This window comes from Haemaphysalis longicornis, unplaced genomic scaffold (assembly GCF_048455015.1).
Source record: "Haemaphysalis longicornis isolate Haplotype H1 unplaced genomic scaffold, Haemaphysalis longicornis Haplotype H1 scaffold_10, whole genome shotgun sequence".
NCBI classification, from domain to species: Eukaryota; Metazoa; Arthropoda; class Arachnida; order Ixodida; family Ixodidae; genus Haemaphysalis; species Haemaphysalis longicornis.
Genome location: NW_027526204.1, coordinates 46,962,521 through 46,980,530, shown reverse-complemented (window position 1 = coordinate 46,980,530; position 18,010 = coordinate 46,962,521). Strand labels below are relative to the sequence as shown.

General features: G+C 47.8%; 1 protein-coding gene across 3 annotated transcripts in view; it reads right to left on the bottom strand.

The window, feature by feature from the left end:
* The window catches only part of LOC144157724 (lipase member H-like), a 219,323-nt gene that overhangs the window by 165,826 nt on the left and 35,487 nt on the right, over positions 1 to 18,010 (bottom strand). The gene's annotated exons all lie outside the window — the stretch shown is intronic.

Sequence of the window (18,010 nt, the reverse complement as noted above, 5' to 3'; positions counted from 1 at the left end):
GGTTAAACGGCAAGGTACTCTGCCTGTTTTTGCCGTGAAAAAAAAAGTTGATGACACCCTCATTGCAAAAACAACTAAAAAAAATCCGTCAGGTTTTGTCAAGATTCCAACCATACACTTTCAAAACACAACACCAGCACCTAAGCTCCAATCCACTCGACCACGCCGGAAAAGAATGCGCGTACCCAAGAATTCGGCACCCTAACAGAGGCTGGCAACAAATATTGTCGGGTGATTCGTTTTGGTCGTATTTGACAAATTTCGGCAGTGCTAAAGCTTGTTCCTTCCGCACCGATCCTGGAGGCGAGGTCAATTATGCTAATACTGCAAGTGATATAACTAATGCTCCCTTATTTAAGCCAAGAAAAGCTATCGCGCTTCATCGTTCCCCCTATGCAAGCTACGGTAGGCGCGAATGAAATTGAATGCAGCGCTAGATTTCTGGCGTTGATACACTTTGTTCGTTACGCACCCATCTTGCAGACAAGCCCATACATGCGAACACTACAAGCGATGTAGCCAGAGCTCCCGTATTTAACTCACAAAAAGCTATCCCAAAGCCCCGATCTGCCCGATGAAAGCCAAGCTAGCCACAAAGGAATGCGCACTTTCGAACAGAAATAGCTTGTAATTTGCCTCAAGGCACCCGATTACCGCACGTTAAAAATGACCCCAAACCAGGAGATGGACATGGAATCCGGACGATATAGCCTGCTTTCGAATGTTTTCTGGCGCTGCGCCTACGCTGATATCTGGCGAGCATAGACATCGGCGTAGCTCCGGCGTCCGATCACGTCGCCGTGCATTTTGCCGACGCCGTCAACGCGGGGCGATGTCGACGTGCGAAAGCGCGGAAAATACGCTGCAAGTGTTGCGGCCTCAGAACAAACCGTACAATTACGGCGCCCACAACATCACGGCAGCTGTAATTCCACCGGCGGTAAACGCAGACCCTTCAATTGCCTTAATTGCCGTAATCTAGATTGTCGGTACAATTACTGTTTCCTTTTAAAAATACCCACGCTCAAGCTTTTCTTGTATATAATTGGCAACTAATATCTGTATTTACGAATAACTTCGGAATATATTTCGCAACGCGTTTTTATCAAGGTGGGTGTCTTTCAGGAACTAGTTTTTCCCTCCACGAACACAACACAGGAAGTCGCTGCGCCGCGAGTCCGATCGTCCGACAGTGTATTAACTGCACTCCGTATCGATACACATGCTACAGGCTGGTGACGGCAAGGGTGTGCACACCTTCAACTTTCGTTATTTCGGTGATTTCACTACCATGGATTTATCTACCGGACGAAGAAATACTGTCAAGTAGTGGAGGTAAGTGATTTCAAGTGAACCTTGTTTTCTTGTCATATGTATTTAACGTAGAAGAGCTGCTCTCGAACTTCGGTACGCGTAAGCGGTTAGCCCTAAAGCCCCAACCACATGGAGCGATTTTGCAAGTGACTTGGGGAGCGACGCGACTAGCGACGAACTACTTTTCGCCGCGGACCAAGTCGCTCATCGAATCGCTCGGTTCTTGGTCGCCAGAAACAGTCGCTCGCCTCCCGGAAGTGGCCTCAGTGACTAGCCGATAGGAGAGCCCCTACGCAAGCACGCAACCTCCGGTTTTGGAAGAGAACGGGGGGAAGATTTTGCAAATCCACGCAGACGGCGTTTGCGGTGTAGCGGCAAAGAAAGCTTTGCGTGGCAAAGCTTGTGTACACGCCGAAGCAGAAGCAAGAAGGCTCCCGCACACACTGGGTGAGACCCGTGTGGAAAAAACGACGTCAAGAAAGCGAATTCCTCACGGCGTTCATGTTGGAGCTCAGAGACGAGGCGCACAAGGAAAAGCGTGCGCTACAGCTAACCCAAACCAGCTTTAGAGATGCAATGAAGTGCAAAAAGCAAGGTAGAAAGGCGTAATACTTTTTAGACATGCTTTTTATGACAAATGAACAAAAGAAAATGTTTGCAAACAACCAGCGTACCAAGCGCGTTACTATGCGCGATCCGGCAACATTGAAATCACCATCCTCCGTCGCTCAAACCGTCGCTGTCATGTGGTTGCCTCGGCGAGCGACTTCGGTTCGGCGACTGCGGATTCTAGTCGCGTTGCTCGTCGCGTCGCTGGAAAAATCGCTCCATGTGGTTAGCGCTTAACGATTTGAGGGACTCGCTTTGTGCGTTGCGGAGATTTGTCGGTAGACCTTTGTACTTGGCTGCTGCGTTTGTAAACAGAATCAATTCTCGCGCAATTTCTAGCCCTGTGTTTGGTGAAGCGTTTGTGTTCTGTCCTGTTTTTCTAGGCGAATGTTTTGATATGAAATGAAATAAGGGAAGCTGGAGAGTGCGAATATAAGTTCGTGTGCGAATATAAGCGTGTATGCGTTACACGCAGATCGTGTGCTTTTAGCGTGATATTAGTTTTTGTTTCGTTTCTGCAGATGCCGTTTTTTTTCGTCATTATAGTTTCCGGTTAAAAAACGTGCACAATAAATTGAATAATTGCCGTTCGTGTAGCACTAAAATAAAATATTAATCCAGTGAATTCCGAGAGTACAGCATTAGATTAAAATGCCATCTGGATGCTTTTTTCGCGTTTGCATTGAGTGTTCAATCTTTTCTAACGCTCAGTTTGGTCGCCAAATGTTGGAATGAACAAGGTGTATGCAACCTGAATTTATTTGTAACGTCAGAACTACACGCATGTCGTAACTGGTACAGTAGTATGAGCAGCGCTGGTTGTGTTTCGTACTCTTACTGGAGCATGGCAAACGTAAATTAACCTTTCAGAACCTAGTAAAAATATTCAAAAATGGCTGTTAAATTTCTGTCACTTATGGAATTTTTCAGCTTTATGAATTTAGTGAGTAACACACCTTGGTGATCAGAGTAACACAACATTTGGGATTTTGCAGGTTTAAGGCAGAGTATGATTCTGGTGTCTATCCTGTCGTTTGGTAATAACACACATGTTGCAGGCTGCTGACTGGTGCAACTTAGACTATGTGTGAATGTGATTGTGCTGTAAAAATTTCTTGCACTACTTTGATGCTTCCCGCTGTACAACGTATACTTCAACTAAAAATGTAGGCCTAGCAGGACAAGCGAACAGGACAACATGACGAGTGTTTCAGTGATGTGCTTTTTGAAGGTTTAGTTATGCATATATACCAACTAGCCCACCTGGCCATTCTGCTGCACGAAGTATACCTCCATGGCAGTGACGCTGTCCGGGTTTGCGCATGTTTCCTTTTGCCACATTTTGTGGACATGGCTTCATCCGTGTATATATTGTCACTTCAATCCTCCAAGCGGTTAGGATAGACACAGAAAAATATTTTGCAAGTTCATATGGGACCTGTAGCTGGGCTTATATGTCCTCAGACTCCCCATTCACGAAATATAGTTCTTATATTTAGTGGTACCTCACATTAGCTGTCATAGTTAGTGTTAAGGTTGGCTTAGTAGCGCCAATGCTGACATTAAAGTATATCCACTCCGCTCTCTTCCTGTCCATTAATATTACACCCATCTTCTAGCCTCCTATTGCCTGCTAAGTCGTCCTTAATTTAAGTTAGACCCTTTTAGTTAGCCAAGAAGTTTCTGTCTCGTACGCGAGTACCGGTAGGATGCAGCTGTCATACACTGTCTTTTTCAGGGACAATGCAGCGGTCATTCTGTATTATACCAGTCTTAAAAATCTGTAATAACAACACAGATTTTCCTGTACCCATGCCTAGATTGATGAACTGGCTTGCAAGGGGGGTGCTACTGCAACAGTCTCCGCAAGGCGCCTGCTCAAGCTACTGTTGACGGTCAACTTGGCGCAGGACTTCTCCTGGTTTGGGAAACAGGGAACACGCTTTTATCCACCTGCGAGTGGCATCCTGCATTGTGTGTAACTATAGATATCTTTGTGTTGTTACAGACATCAAATTCTTTTACCAGACAATGTATAGAGCCCAGATTTTTATTGTCAGTCACATCCTGCGCAAATATCAGCTTTGTCGACAACCTTCGGCTTCTTAGTTTTTATTGCTAGAAGCGGTATTAAATTTCTTTCAGCCTTTTGACCAAGAATTTTTACTCACTTTCCAACCAATCCGGTCAGCAACTATTTTGGCAGTTTCTGGCACGACAACGAAGAATACAAACTGTTCAAGAATCCCTACCATAACTGATGATGGAGGCATGCACCATTGAACCACCATTCAATCCTTCGTACTACCGATGGTACGGCTGTGACGGACATACCGAACCTTACACTAGACAAAATCCTTGAACGAACGATCACCAAGCCCAGATATCTCGATGCGACTTCGCTGCGCAAAAACGTCAAGGCAAACTCTATTCTTATTACGGTGTACGACGAAGAGCAAGCCAATCGGCTTTGCACTATCACCCGCCTAACCGTCGCACAAGGACCACGCCCAAAACACGTTTCTGTGGAAATGACTCGCCTTAGTCATAACAGCTCGACGAGCAAAGGAGTGATTACCATTTCGCCGAACGAAACGAACGACCAACTGATGTCCTGCCTTCACAACGAGCTGGTCGAGATATTAGACGTCAAAAGGCTCGGACGCAGCAACAAGGCGCTGATCACGTTTCATTCAGCGAAAACCCCGCGCACCGTGAGATATCACTACGAGATCCTTCCAGTGGCCCCATACAAACCCAAAACATTGGTATGTTTGAAATGTCATAAGCAAGGGCATATGGTCCGCCACTGCCCTAACGAAGAGGTATGCCAGGAATGTGGCATAGTTCATGCCTTGAAAGAGAATGAGATCTGCAAAAACACTTGCTACTGCTCCGTATGCAAAGAAACAGGTCACCTAGCCACCAGTAATAGCTGCCCAAACCGGAGAAAGCAGAAAACAACAAAACAATCATCCGACCGACGCACCAACAGAGCCAGGAACCGCTCGCGTTCGGGGTCACGTTCCCGCTCTCGAAGCAAGACTCGCAAAGATACAGCAAACAGTGCCAGCAACTCGTCAGGCATGGACCTAAACACCTCCAAACAATGGTCCGACGTCGTCTCTGACCAACAGCCAGTTACGTCGCGACTACGCGACAAGGAAAGACGCCTCCAAGAGCTGACTCGTACGATTGACGACTTGCAGAAGACATTAGAAACTGCGAGGCAGGAAATGACAGCGCTAACGACGGAAATTAACCTTGAACGCAACCGCCAGGTGCGAATAGTCTCCCCACCAGGATATCGGCGTGAGAACTCCAAACAGCGTTCCCAGACACACTCGTCAACGCCACCTAAACAGTCAACCTTAGCTACAAAATCGGATCTCCTTCAAATTAAAGCGCAGGTTCTCCACGAAACTTCAAAGGAAACTCACAAAGAAATGCAAACCCTCAACGCGAAACTCGACAACAGTAAGCAGATCCACCGCACCGAAACGGAAGCCTACCAAACAAGAATAAACATCATCGAGACGAAAGTTAATGACATCGCTGGAGCAATCAGCAACCTCAACACCACAATCATGGCCCTGCAGGAGAGAGTGGAATCGCTAGTACCTTTGCATCAAACCCCAAGTCAAGGCAAGGCCCCTTCCACTCATCGCGCTCCAAATCGATCCGCTCCGTACCCACCCGTGAATGGGACGTAATTACCCTACCATTTTGCAATGGAATTGCCGCAGCCTCGCATCAAACGGCACAGACTTGAAAACGCGGCTCACGGAACAATTATCCTATGCGAAACGCCCCATCGCCATCCTTCTGCAGGAGACTCGAACAGCCAACTTTCACATCCCTGGATACATCAGCCACTTTCTTCCTACGATTACACATACGGCGACAGAAAAGCCTGCGGGACAGAATGGGATGTTCATTCGCTCCGACCAAGTATACACCCTCATCGACACACGCAAATACTGCACCTGCATGCAGGAGATCATCGCAGCACGCATACAGCTGGCCACCGGCTCAAGAAAATTTAAGACGTACCTCCTGGTATCGGCATACTACCGTCCAGAAACCAGCAAGAGCACAAAAGGGTCCTTCGAGTGGGTCGGAGAATTGCGCACGCTCTACCCAACAGACCACATCATCATAGGTGGGGATTTTAACGCCAAGCACACCACCTGGAACTATACTACAAACTCCCCGCGAGGCAACGACCTGCAGGCTTCCATGGAAGCGTATGGTTTCTACCTTCAGAATAATATTGCCACCCATACCAGAATCGGTTTGCACGTGAAACAAAGGGACACTAACCCAGATTTGACTTGGGCAGACGGCCCCCTCGTCCATGACTGGCACGTTGCAACAGACCCTTGGGGTAGTGATCACTACCCCATATGGTTTGGGCTTAAACGAGCTCAACTCCGGCAGGGCACACGGCGAATTACCACCACCAATTGGGAAGCCTTTCGATCCTGCTCCATCTGCCCAACTAAAGCGCACGACATAACTAGCCTCGGTAACGAAATACAGCGCGCTTATCAAACAAGCTCTCAATGTTCCACAGTAGATGAAGACTGTCCTTGCCCTGACCGGCACTTGCTAAACCTATGGGATACCTACTACATACTCGTGAACCGCTACAAATGTAATGGGAGGCGATTTCGAGACCTGAAGCGAGCCCGGCTCAAACATAAAGAAATTAAGCGATACGAAAAAGAACTGTCTTTCTTGCGTTGGACGGAATACTGCGACAGCTTCAACAAAGACACCTCTACTAAAAAGCTGTGGCACACATTTCGATCCCTTAACGGCAAGAAAAAGACTGGTAACTGTATTGCCAAAATTGCTCTCAACATTGGGTGTTCTATCGAAACAATTGAACAAGAGGCCGCTTACAACTTCTTCCCCAACGCCAGCCTTACGCCTCCACCTCCCCACCCTCGCGTAACGGTTACGGACGAGGACAATGAAGAATCACTGTTCACTATGGCGGAAATGGAGACTGCCCTCCACCAGGTTAACAAGCGTAGCGCTCCTGGTAAAGACGGTATCACTTGGACTATGCTTCAGAATTTAAACGAACAAAACAAACAACTCCTCCTCCAACTCCTCAACGATGTTTGGAAATCTGGCTCCATCCCTGCCTCCATGAAACACTCGGTTATACAACCTATCCCCAAGCAAGGGAAACCAACAAACCACGTCCGTAACCTCCGACCAGTCTCTCTAACATCCACGATAGGCAAACTTCTTGAAAGGATGGCTGCTAATCGTCTCACTTACCACTTTGAACAAATGACCAACCACTTTCACCCTGGCCAGACTGGTTTCCGCCCCAACATGGGGACTCATGACAGTCTGTGGCTTCTAAGACGGCTCATCAATTCAGCTCGACCAGGCCCGCCATCAGGACAACCACATATTCTGGTGGCAGTTGATCTGCAGAAGGCCTTCGACACGGTGTCGCACGAAGCCATACTGGCCGAAATCGAGAACCATTATCCGGGCAAGAGGATGTACAACTACGTTGCCAGTTTTCTAGAAAACAGAACGTTCGAGATTCGAACGGGCAACGACGATCCGAAGACATACTACAATGATCGCGGAGTACCACAAGGCTCCATAATATCACCCCTGCTATTCAATTTGGTGATGAGAAAGGTGGCAATTGACATACATAAAACCAGCGGCGCGCGCCTCACCGTCTATGCGGATGATATCACGCTGTGGACGGAGCGAGACGATTATCCTACCACTGAGGAGGCGTGCATAGACCTTCAAGCAGCCCTTTTTGCCCTAGAAAACGCCATCCAGGCAGCAGGAATGCATCCCTCACCGGAAAAGTCCACTCTACTGCTTTTGGGTGGCAAAGAACAAGAAAGACAAAAAGTCCATCTTTACCTTGAAAATCAAGAGATTCCGCTGTCCTCGCAAGGTTGGATCCGCCTACTCGGCGTTCCTATCAGTCAAAAAGGCAACGCCACAGAATGGCTCAAGCAGGTCCGACAGGGCTGGGATGCTACAGCCCACCTTATCCAAAGAATCGGCACAAAATTCGGTGGCGCAAGCACCGCCCTCATCCGGAACATCGGTAGAGCTATTCTAACTTCCCGGCTAACATATGGCGGGACCTGCTTCAACCTGACGCAAACCCAATTAAATAAAGTTCGAACACTGCATCACAAACTGCTTCGAGTCATCACCGGACTGCCTCGGCACACCAAGCTAAATGACTTGTATACTTTTGCATCGCTGCCACCAATTGAAACAACGCTGGAAGCAGCGCGCGACAACCATTCCGACCGTCGCGAACTCACCGTTCAAGGTCGTCATCTCATCGCCTACGATGAGACGCGAACTTTTACACCTGGCCCGTCAGCAGACCCTTCTTTGACCCGAAACCCGCCTTGGCAATGGACACAACCGGTAAATCACAAACCAAGGTCGACAAAAGAGCGCAAAAGGCACAAGCATCAAAGAAACACCCTATCTCGCTTCCAGCACCTACTAGAACCAGGCACATATGCCATCTACACTGATGCCGCACTAGCATCCGACCGATTTACGTGCGGGATACACCACGTCAACGATCCGAGCTTGACAGAGTACTTGACGTTCTCTACGAAAACAGAAATCGACCCACTTACAGCAGAACTTAAAGCCATTCTACTGGCCACCGCCCTACTTAAGAGGGATCTCCCGTCCATCAAGACAAAACACAATCCCTCTAAAGTCGTCATATATACTGACAATGCAGAGGCAATCAGCACAATGCACTCTCCAGATCCGCATGACTATATCTCCAATGCAATTAGACGAACCATCGACAACCTTGCCGAAATGAATGACACCACAATTCTTATAGAATGGACCCCCGGCCACCAGTCTAACCCAGGGAACGAGACGGCCCATCGCATGGCATCTGTGTCACTTCGTACCTCCCAGAACTCTCGTGCGATGCCCGCCCCACTTCCCGAACCTGCCCTCAACAGCCCAGTCGTCGAACGCCGTATCCGAAAAATGCGGCGACGCCGTCACCTCAAGGAAACGACCCCAAGGCCAGACCCACCAGTTCCCGAGGACATCCCGCGAGGCCTCCAGGTCCTTCTGCACAAGGCCCGCTCCGGCACAGCGGTCACTCCTGACGTCCGCGACCGATGGACCTGGTACCGACGTTTCGGCAGAAAAAGACCAGATGGCTCCACACCTGTTCCCCCTCCTACCCTTCCCTGCCCCTTGTGCAGTGCCGACCAACCCACCATACACCACCTTCTCTGGAACTGTGCCGGACTCTCCGAGGAACGGCGTAGGTGTCTACCTCCTCACGTCACTTCCCTTCAAGAATGGATAACGCCTTCGAGCGACGTGAAAGAAACTTTACTGACCCTATGGGCATTTGCTGAACGTACAGGTGTAGTGAAAATGACCTAAATCAAGTGGTCCGTGTGCGGGGCGGACATGCTTTGTGATTGAACCCAATCCCCCCGCTGGTTTATTTCCCCTCCTCTTCCTCCCCTTCCCCTGCACGAGGCGTCCGACCTCTCCCTTCCAAATAAATTCATTCATTCATTCATTCAATCATTTCCGTGCTTCCATGCGTTTTTATTTTGTGTGATTGTTCTTTGAGCATATCACTTGGTGTGAATCACGTAGTCAAGTAAATCTGTCTTCTTCTAACTAATATTCAATCATTTCGTGTTCCCCGTTTTTTCGTTTGTTCCCAAATTATATCATTTTGTGTGAAATATTGAAATAGTCTAACTTTTTGATTTCCTACCAGAATTCAATAAGTTGTTTCTAGAGTTTTTTGTTGTTTTATTGTTGTCCTGCCATTTCACTAAGTGTGAATCATTTCATCACGTAAATTTCTACTGCTCATGTAACCGCCGTACAGTCATTTCTTTATACACACCTTTTCTTTAGATCATAACCATTTCCCTAGATGTTGGTTTGTTTAAAGTAGCTTAAATTTGTATGGCACTCACAACCACCACTCAACACCACTTCTGTGTTTCCTAGGTGCTTTTGTTTTATTGTTCCTCAAACTTTTCACTAGATGTGAAGTATTTAGTTCCGTAAATTTGCGGTGTTTTTATAACCACCATTCAATCATTTGTTTGTTTTCACACTTTTCTTGCGTTGTTTTTCACCCAATTATTTTAATGTGCGATATTTCAAGTTGCATAACTATCTTGTGCTTGTACCCTGGGTTTACATGTTTGCTTTTCTTCCTATTTTTTGTCAACCTTTCTGCTGTGTGTGACTTATTTGTAGTCATGAATATCTGTACTATTCTTCTAATTGTACAATGTGTACCCTATGGGCCAGGGCAGATAGGAATGAAAATTAACGTGGTTGTGTTGCGAAAGCATATTAAATAATTTGGAAGTCAATATAAACTGTTTTTCCTGAACTCTTTTGTGTTTTATGTGTACTTTGAAAGCGTTCTTACTACCCAGCTGCAGGTGCTTACAGATAGGATGGGAGAATGTCATTTTCATTTGTTTAATTTTTGAATTGTTTCTGTGATAGTTTATTTGCAGAAGGCCTGTACAGCCGTGCTGTATGGTACAATTCGATGACGCTACTGTGGTTGCCTTAGTGTCCAAGGCGCTTGTGCTGATCAGGACTGGTTTGCTGTTACTTACTGCCTCTTGTTTTCGACGCGACATTTCTTGTTTAGAGCTGTGCTTCGTGTGCTTCTGGGAGAGTGTGGTCAGCTTGGCACTTCAGATATGAGACTTCATGCAGTAAGCAGCACTTCAAAAGTGGAAACACATTAATCTGGAAACTAGGGAACAAGTAACAACAAACAGTGCTGAATAGCTATTAAGACATGTATTTGAGGTATAAATGCCCACAACACGTAGGTAACCTTGGAAAGGGGGCTGGCCAAACTTCCAAATAATGTATAAAGAATGTAAATTTCAGGCATACAGGATCATCTCAACAATATCATACTAACGCACACAAGTCATGAATATAAAAAACTAATTCTTGTGCCAAAGACAGAAAACTAATGTAAAACAGACATCTATATACGTCTTGCATGCGTACCCCGACAATATCCATAAGACGTACCACTAAAGTAACGTCCCGAAAACAGCGTATAAAAGTACCATGAGATGTCTTTTGTACGTCATCCTCCGTGTGATTTGGACGGGTTTTTTGCAGTTGTAGCAACGTTGAATATATGTAACTTTGATCCCAACGGTACGTCTCCTGGACATCTGCAATGTCGATTGCTGACGTCTCCGGGATATCTGCACGACGTAACGTGGTTTGCTGGGCTTACTTTGCCAGTAGTGGATTACTTAGTAATCCATATCTCGTAGCCCTTATGGTGCTCAATGTGCGCAAGTCAAGACTGACAGAAAATTGCGGAATATGATCACAATATTTGCAGCGGCAGCTAGTGGAATGAAGATAAAAGAACGATTTTTTCCTGTCGTGGTAGGAAGGCATCACGCTAGATGGCGCCATAATACTGTGAGGAAATATGCAATCCAGCGGGCTAGAGAGGAATTTGAAGTGGGAATTAGCTTCCCTGCGGGCGTTTAAGGGTTAAGAAAGTTTAACGCTGGTTGACCACTCTCGACATGTCGTAGACACCCCAGTCACGGAGCGGGGATTAAAAAGAAAGTCCTTTCACCCCGAGAAGTCCGAGTGGCGCTGGCTACCACCCCAAAGCAAAGGAAAAAAATGACATTGACATAAATACCCCAGAAAGCGGGGGAGAAAATCGCCCCACCGGTAGCGTAGTGGTTAGCGCACCAGACCGGTATTCTGGAGGTCGTGGGTTCGGATCCCACCCGGCGGGCACTTTTTCTCGGGTTTCTTTCTTTCTTTCCAAATTCTTCATCTGTTTCATTGACCTACCACAACCTCCCCTTTGCTTTCTGAGGTTTTCTTGGCTGCCAACCCTTATTTCCGTGTTATTTATAGGAGCCCCTCATTTCCTATTGTGATTCGCTACATGCATAGCGAGGGCCTCTATTCTGGCAGTCTTGGTGCCATAGGCAGCTTAAGAGGGTTTAACGCTGGTTGACCAGTATCGACATGTCGTAGGCACTCGAGTCACGGCGCGGGGATTAAAAAGAAGGTCCCCTTCACCCCGAGAAGTCAGAGTGGCGCTGGCTACCACCCCCAAGCACAGGAAAAAAATCACATTGACATAAATACCCCACAAAGCGTGGGAGAAAATCTCCCCGCTGGTAGCGTAGTGGTTATCGCACCAGACCGGTATTCTGGTATTCTGGAGGTCGTGGGTTCGGATCCCACCCGGCGGGCACTTTTTCTCCCCTTTTTTTCTTTCTTTCCAAATTCTTTATCTGTTTCAATGACCTACCACAACCTCCCCTTTGCTTTCCGAGGTTTTTGTGGCTGCCAACCCTTATTTCCGTGTTATTTCTACGAGCTCCTCATTTCCTATTCTGATTCGCTACATGCATAACGAAGGCCTCTGATCTGGCAGTCTTGGTGCCATAGGGAGCTTAAGAGGGTTTAACGCTGGTTGACCACTCTCAACATGTCGTAGACATTCGAGGCACGGCGCGGGGATTAAAAAGAAGGTCCCCTTCACCCCGAGAAGTCATAGAGGCGCTGGCTACCATCCCCAAGCACAGGAAAAAAATTACATTGACATAAATACCCCAGAAAGCGGGGGAGAAAATCGCCCCGCCGGTAGCGTAGTGGGTATCGCACCAGACCGGTATTCTGGAGGTCGTGGGTTCGGATCCCACCTGGCGGGCGTTTTTTCTCCGCTTTCTTTCTTTCCAAATTCTTTATCTGGTTCAATGACCTACCACAACCTCCCCTTTGGTTTCCGAGGTTTTCTTGGCTGGCAACCCTTATTTCTGTGTTATTTCTACGAGCCCCTCATTTCCTATTCTGATTCGCTATATATATATATATATATATATATATATATATATATATATATATATATATATTTAGCGAATCAGAAAATGGGAAATGAGGGGCTCTGTGAAATAGGACAGAAAATTAGGGTTGGCAGTCAAGAAAACCTCGGAAAGCAAAGGGGAGGTTGGAGTGGGTCATAGAAAGAGATGAAGAATTTTTTAAGTCAAAAAGAAAGTGGTGAAAAAATGCCCGCCGGGTGGGATCCGAACCCATGACCTCCAGAAGACCGGTATTCTAGAGGTCGTGGGTTCGGATCCCACCCGGCGGGCATTTTTTCATCACTTTCTTTTCATTTCATGGCCTCTCGCGGTAAGCGACGACCCGAACGGACCTCAAGGGGTGCACTCAGAGATGGAGGGCAAGGGATCAAACCGCACGCTCCACCACTTGAGAGGCAATGCTAGGAGACTTGGAGGACGACGTTTATTCGACCAGCGGTACCCTGGCCAGAACAGGATCAACCACGATGGCGAAGATGGCGCGTTCTAGAAAGACGACGAGCGATGAGATGATGATAGACGCACCCAATGCAGCGACGACGACGAAACACGAAGGCGGTATTGACCAGTCATATTACTGAGTTATGGCCTGATGACGGGACATTTAAGATTCGCGCTTACAATATATATATATATATATATATATATATATATATATATATATATATATATATATAGTTAGGAAATGAGGGGTTCGTTCGCGTAGACGTTCGCGTCACGCCCCGGGGGTTGAAAAGAAGGTCCCCTTCTCCCCGTGTAGTCTGAGTGGCGCTGGCTACCACCCTCAAGCGTCAGATACAGTTGTATAAAATATAAATACCCCATAAAGTGAAGCAGAACACAGTCGCCCAGATAGCCGAATTGGTAAGGCATTCGAGATCTAATCGAAAGGCGTGGGTTCGGTCCCCACTCTGGGCGCGTGTTTTTCTTTCTTTCTTTCTCGCTTCAATGAATATGAAAAAAGATATAATTTCACTAACGGTAAAAATAATATAGTCCAACCATTCACCTATGCCTTCTTTGGCGTTGTAGACTGCCCGCATTTCTTTCTGTATATATATATATATATATATATATATATATATATATATATATATATATATATATATATATATATATCTGAGCAAGCATACTGAGCAACAACATACTGAGCAAGCATTTCAACATGATCAGACAAAGTGAGCACCTGTCAGCTATCTTCCCCGTACCACCCCGTGTAGTGTATCGTAAAGACAAGAACTTAAGAGATATGCTTGTTAAGGCTAAAATTGGGATCACGAAACAACACTCAGGCTGCCGCCCATGCGGGAAAACGCGCTGCAAAATCTGTCCCCTCATCACCCCAACCGACACGGCAAAATCTAACTTTTCCAAATTTTCCTTCCGAATAAAAGAAAGTCTCGACTGTGATTCCAGTAACGTCGTATACAGACTGCACTGCGAAATGTGTGGCAAGGAGTATATTGGCCAGACCGAGAATGCATTCCGACTCAGATTCAACAACCACAAATCCCACGTCCCTCACAGCCGGATCTACCATTTTCCAAACATATGCGCCTGCCGGACCATTCCATTGAGCATATCAGAATCACTCTCCTGCAGTCCGGCTTCCGCTCTACCCTCGAACGCGAGCAGAGGGAGTCCTACTTTATACATAAATTCCAGGCATTCACCCATGGCATCAATGAGGACCCGGGCCGCCTGTCATTCTTGCGACAAAAAGCTGCGCCTTAGACGCAAATATCGGGACCTTGCGGGCAATGGAGGGGGTGAGCGCGGACCCGAGAGCGTGCATACAACTTAAAAAAGAAAGCAAGAAGGAAAAAAGGAAACCCCGCTTTAGGGACGAAGTCAAGCAAAACAAACGGGTAGAACGCCGCCCCTGCGCCCCCCCTTCCCCGCCCGTTCGGCAACCACCACCAGACTAATCAGTGACCTTGAACAGCTGTGAGCGCGCCCCGCGGGCCCGCCGACGCACAGCGGCCTGAATTATGACCGCCGCACCACTGACAGACAAACGGCCGAAGAATGCGCCGCAAATGAAACCAAATCCCAGTGTGACTTGTTCCGCGGCTCGCTGGCCGCGTAGCAAAGCTTGGCTGCACCATTCGGTTTCGTCGAAGCGGCGCCAAGACGAGAGCTTCTGTAGGTTTAACCAGTAGTAAAACAAAACCGAAAATGGGACAGAAAATTCCGAGTATGGCGCGGGGACCATGCGTCGACTGGGCGGGCCGTGCATGCATGCGGCCTTGGGAGTTTGCCCGAATCGAAGATCCATGCCTGTGCCGCCATCTTATGTCCGTCTCCCTTCACCCCCCCCCCCCTTTTTTTCTTTTTTTTTTTTTTTTCTTCTCCCGCTGACTACTTTTACACCATTTGCGGAGCGCGCAGGACTCACTCTTGTTTTTGATATTGTGTTTGCTTGTGTGCCTCTTGTTACGTGTTTTCGTGCTGCCTTTTCGTCCGTGTTCTTTCCCCTTCCCTCACCTTCCACCTTTCTAGCCAATAGGAATGTCTCACTTGCTCAAACTGTTTGAAACACCCCTCACCCGCGACCTCTCCTGCAGGGATGAGGGAAGTAACCCTCCCTCACAGAAGTTTTTGTATAAAGACGCAATGTGAGAAATTAAAATACAGCCCTGAAGAAGGAGTTTCTAACTCCGAAACTGTTGGCAACAAAAACGGGAAACGTGTCAGTCAACTTCTTTCACTATTTTTATACTGGCCCATCGAACCTCATGATCTCTATATTTTACTATGGCTGCCAGCAAACCCGCGACTGAACGTCTGTCCCGGAGATTTCCCAAATTCAAAATCAAAACAGCAATCGTTGGTGATTCACTCATCAGACATGTCTTCAATCATTTCGACCCAAGCAATACCTCTGCACCGGGATTTGTGTCCTACGGCGGAGCGATGTTCGAGGATGTCCTTGCCACCCTGGAGTACTTGCCGACCGGAGTGGAGACCCTTGTCCTACACGTGGGTACGGTGGACATAGCCCGGCGCGGATCGGCGGCGGCGGTGGCGGAGTTGAAGCGAACAGTGGAGCGGATACGACAACGTCGCCCGGAGATGAAGACCATCCTTCTCAGCCTCCCTCTTCCCCGCGCCCCCAACCGTCGCAGAGGGGGTGCCAACCGGAACTTTGTTCGTTGGTTTAACGCGGAGGCCCGGCGCTACGCCCGTGAAGTTCGACAGCTGTGCCGTGGAGGGGTACTGGGGCCCCGGATTTTCTACATAGACCATGGGTTCCTAACACTTCCCCCATGGCGCTTCCTCGCCGCCGACGGGCTGCACGCGAGTTTCGAGGGCGTCGCGGTCCTGGCGCAACACTTTAAGGAGCGCCTGCGCTATCATCGCCCGCGTTGGGCCTCCGCGCCTCGACTAACAGAAGAAACAGACAACCATGACCAAGCGTCTCCCCCGGCCGGCCTGCCCCCCTGTCCCCCGTGCCCACCGTGCCTGCCGTGTCCACAACGTCCGCCCCGTCCGACGCCTTCCCGAGCCCCGCCCGTCCCAGAACGCCGCTACATGACACGCCTGGCCACGAAGGCGGCGTCGCAACCAAGCCGGGAGGCTGAGAATTGACTTGCAGTGGAGACAGGTACGGCTCGCCCTGATCATGCATGGTCCCCCTCTTTTTTGTCTCTTAGGAAATTAATCGACAAGCGTGTTCGCTTTGATTTGCATGCTGCTAACTTGGAAACATACGTCAACCAGAACGCCGCACCAAAAGGCCTTCGTCTAGCCTGCACACCCTCGATGTGCACATTTAATCCGGAGGAAATCACGAAATGGGAGAAAGTGCTGTCCGATGCGTCGGTGGGTCTCACGGAGATTGTTTCGCAGCACAGCCGAAGACGGGCCATGGAGCTTCTAGATGCCGAAATTCTAGAGAGGTCGCAATCGAATTTATCCGACTTAGAATGCAAGGAACTTAAAAACTTTGAGACGACAAAGAGGAAAGAAATATCACAACAAAAAATCAAGAAATTGCAACGCAATAACATTTCCCCACAGTTTATAGTCCACCCCGTGCAACCAACCCATCCCGTAGGCGTCACCCCAGGTCCCGATGCTATATCTCGCCCCGTGAATGCACAACAAATGAACGTGGTTAATCTGTCAAGCAAAACATTATCCCCGGCTCAAGAAAAACTTCTCTCAAAAGGTTTGACATTTTGCCCAGCCTCCGGAAATTTCAATGAGTTCCAACTATATCAGGATCTGGACACATTCGCACGTAATCTGCGTCTCCGGGAATACTTCCATGACCGCCCCAACACAAAAACACAACTGCCTGGTGCGTCAAACAAATCCTGGACACCAAAAGACCGACGAGACCAGCACTTAGATATGTATATAGCGGCTGTACAGAAGGATGTAATCCGGGCATATGCACAGCACCGACCCGGGCGCAACAACCTGTCAGTAGAAGAGCGAGCAGCTTTAAATTCCCTTCAAGCGGACACCAGCATAATTATCAAACCAGCGGACAAGGGGGGAGCCATTGTTATACTTGACAGGTCTGAATACTTGGAAGAGGGAATGCGACAACTAAGCGACAGACAATTCTATAATGAGCTACCAAATGACCCCACAAAATTCTATGAAAGTGAAATTCACAACACCCTCAAATCTCTTGTCACGGAAGGTAATATAACTGCCGCGATGGTTAAAATTATGTCACCGGAACATCCTGCCCCTGGTCGATTTTACTTGCTACCTAAAATACATAAGAGCAACCACCCGGGCAGACCCATTGTATCCAGTAACGGGACGGTGACAGAAAAAATTTCAAGCTTCATTAATCACATAATTAAGGACATCCCCCCTACGTTCCCATCCTACATCAAAGATACCAGCCATTTTCTACAGGAAATTGCTGGTATCGTCATCTCCCCAGGGTGTTTTCTCGTGACGCTGGACGTCTGTTCATTGTACACAAATATTCCCCACTCGGAAGGCATCGCAGCGACCGTGGCAGCATTTACTGGCTTAAACAACCCATCAGTAGACATAGAAAGCGAAACTCTCGCAACGCTTCTAACCATTGTATTAAATTATAACCACTTCGAATTCAACGAAAAGCACTTCCTTCAGATCAGCGGCACGGCGATGGGAACCAAGATGGCTCCAAATTACGCCAA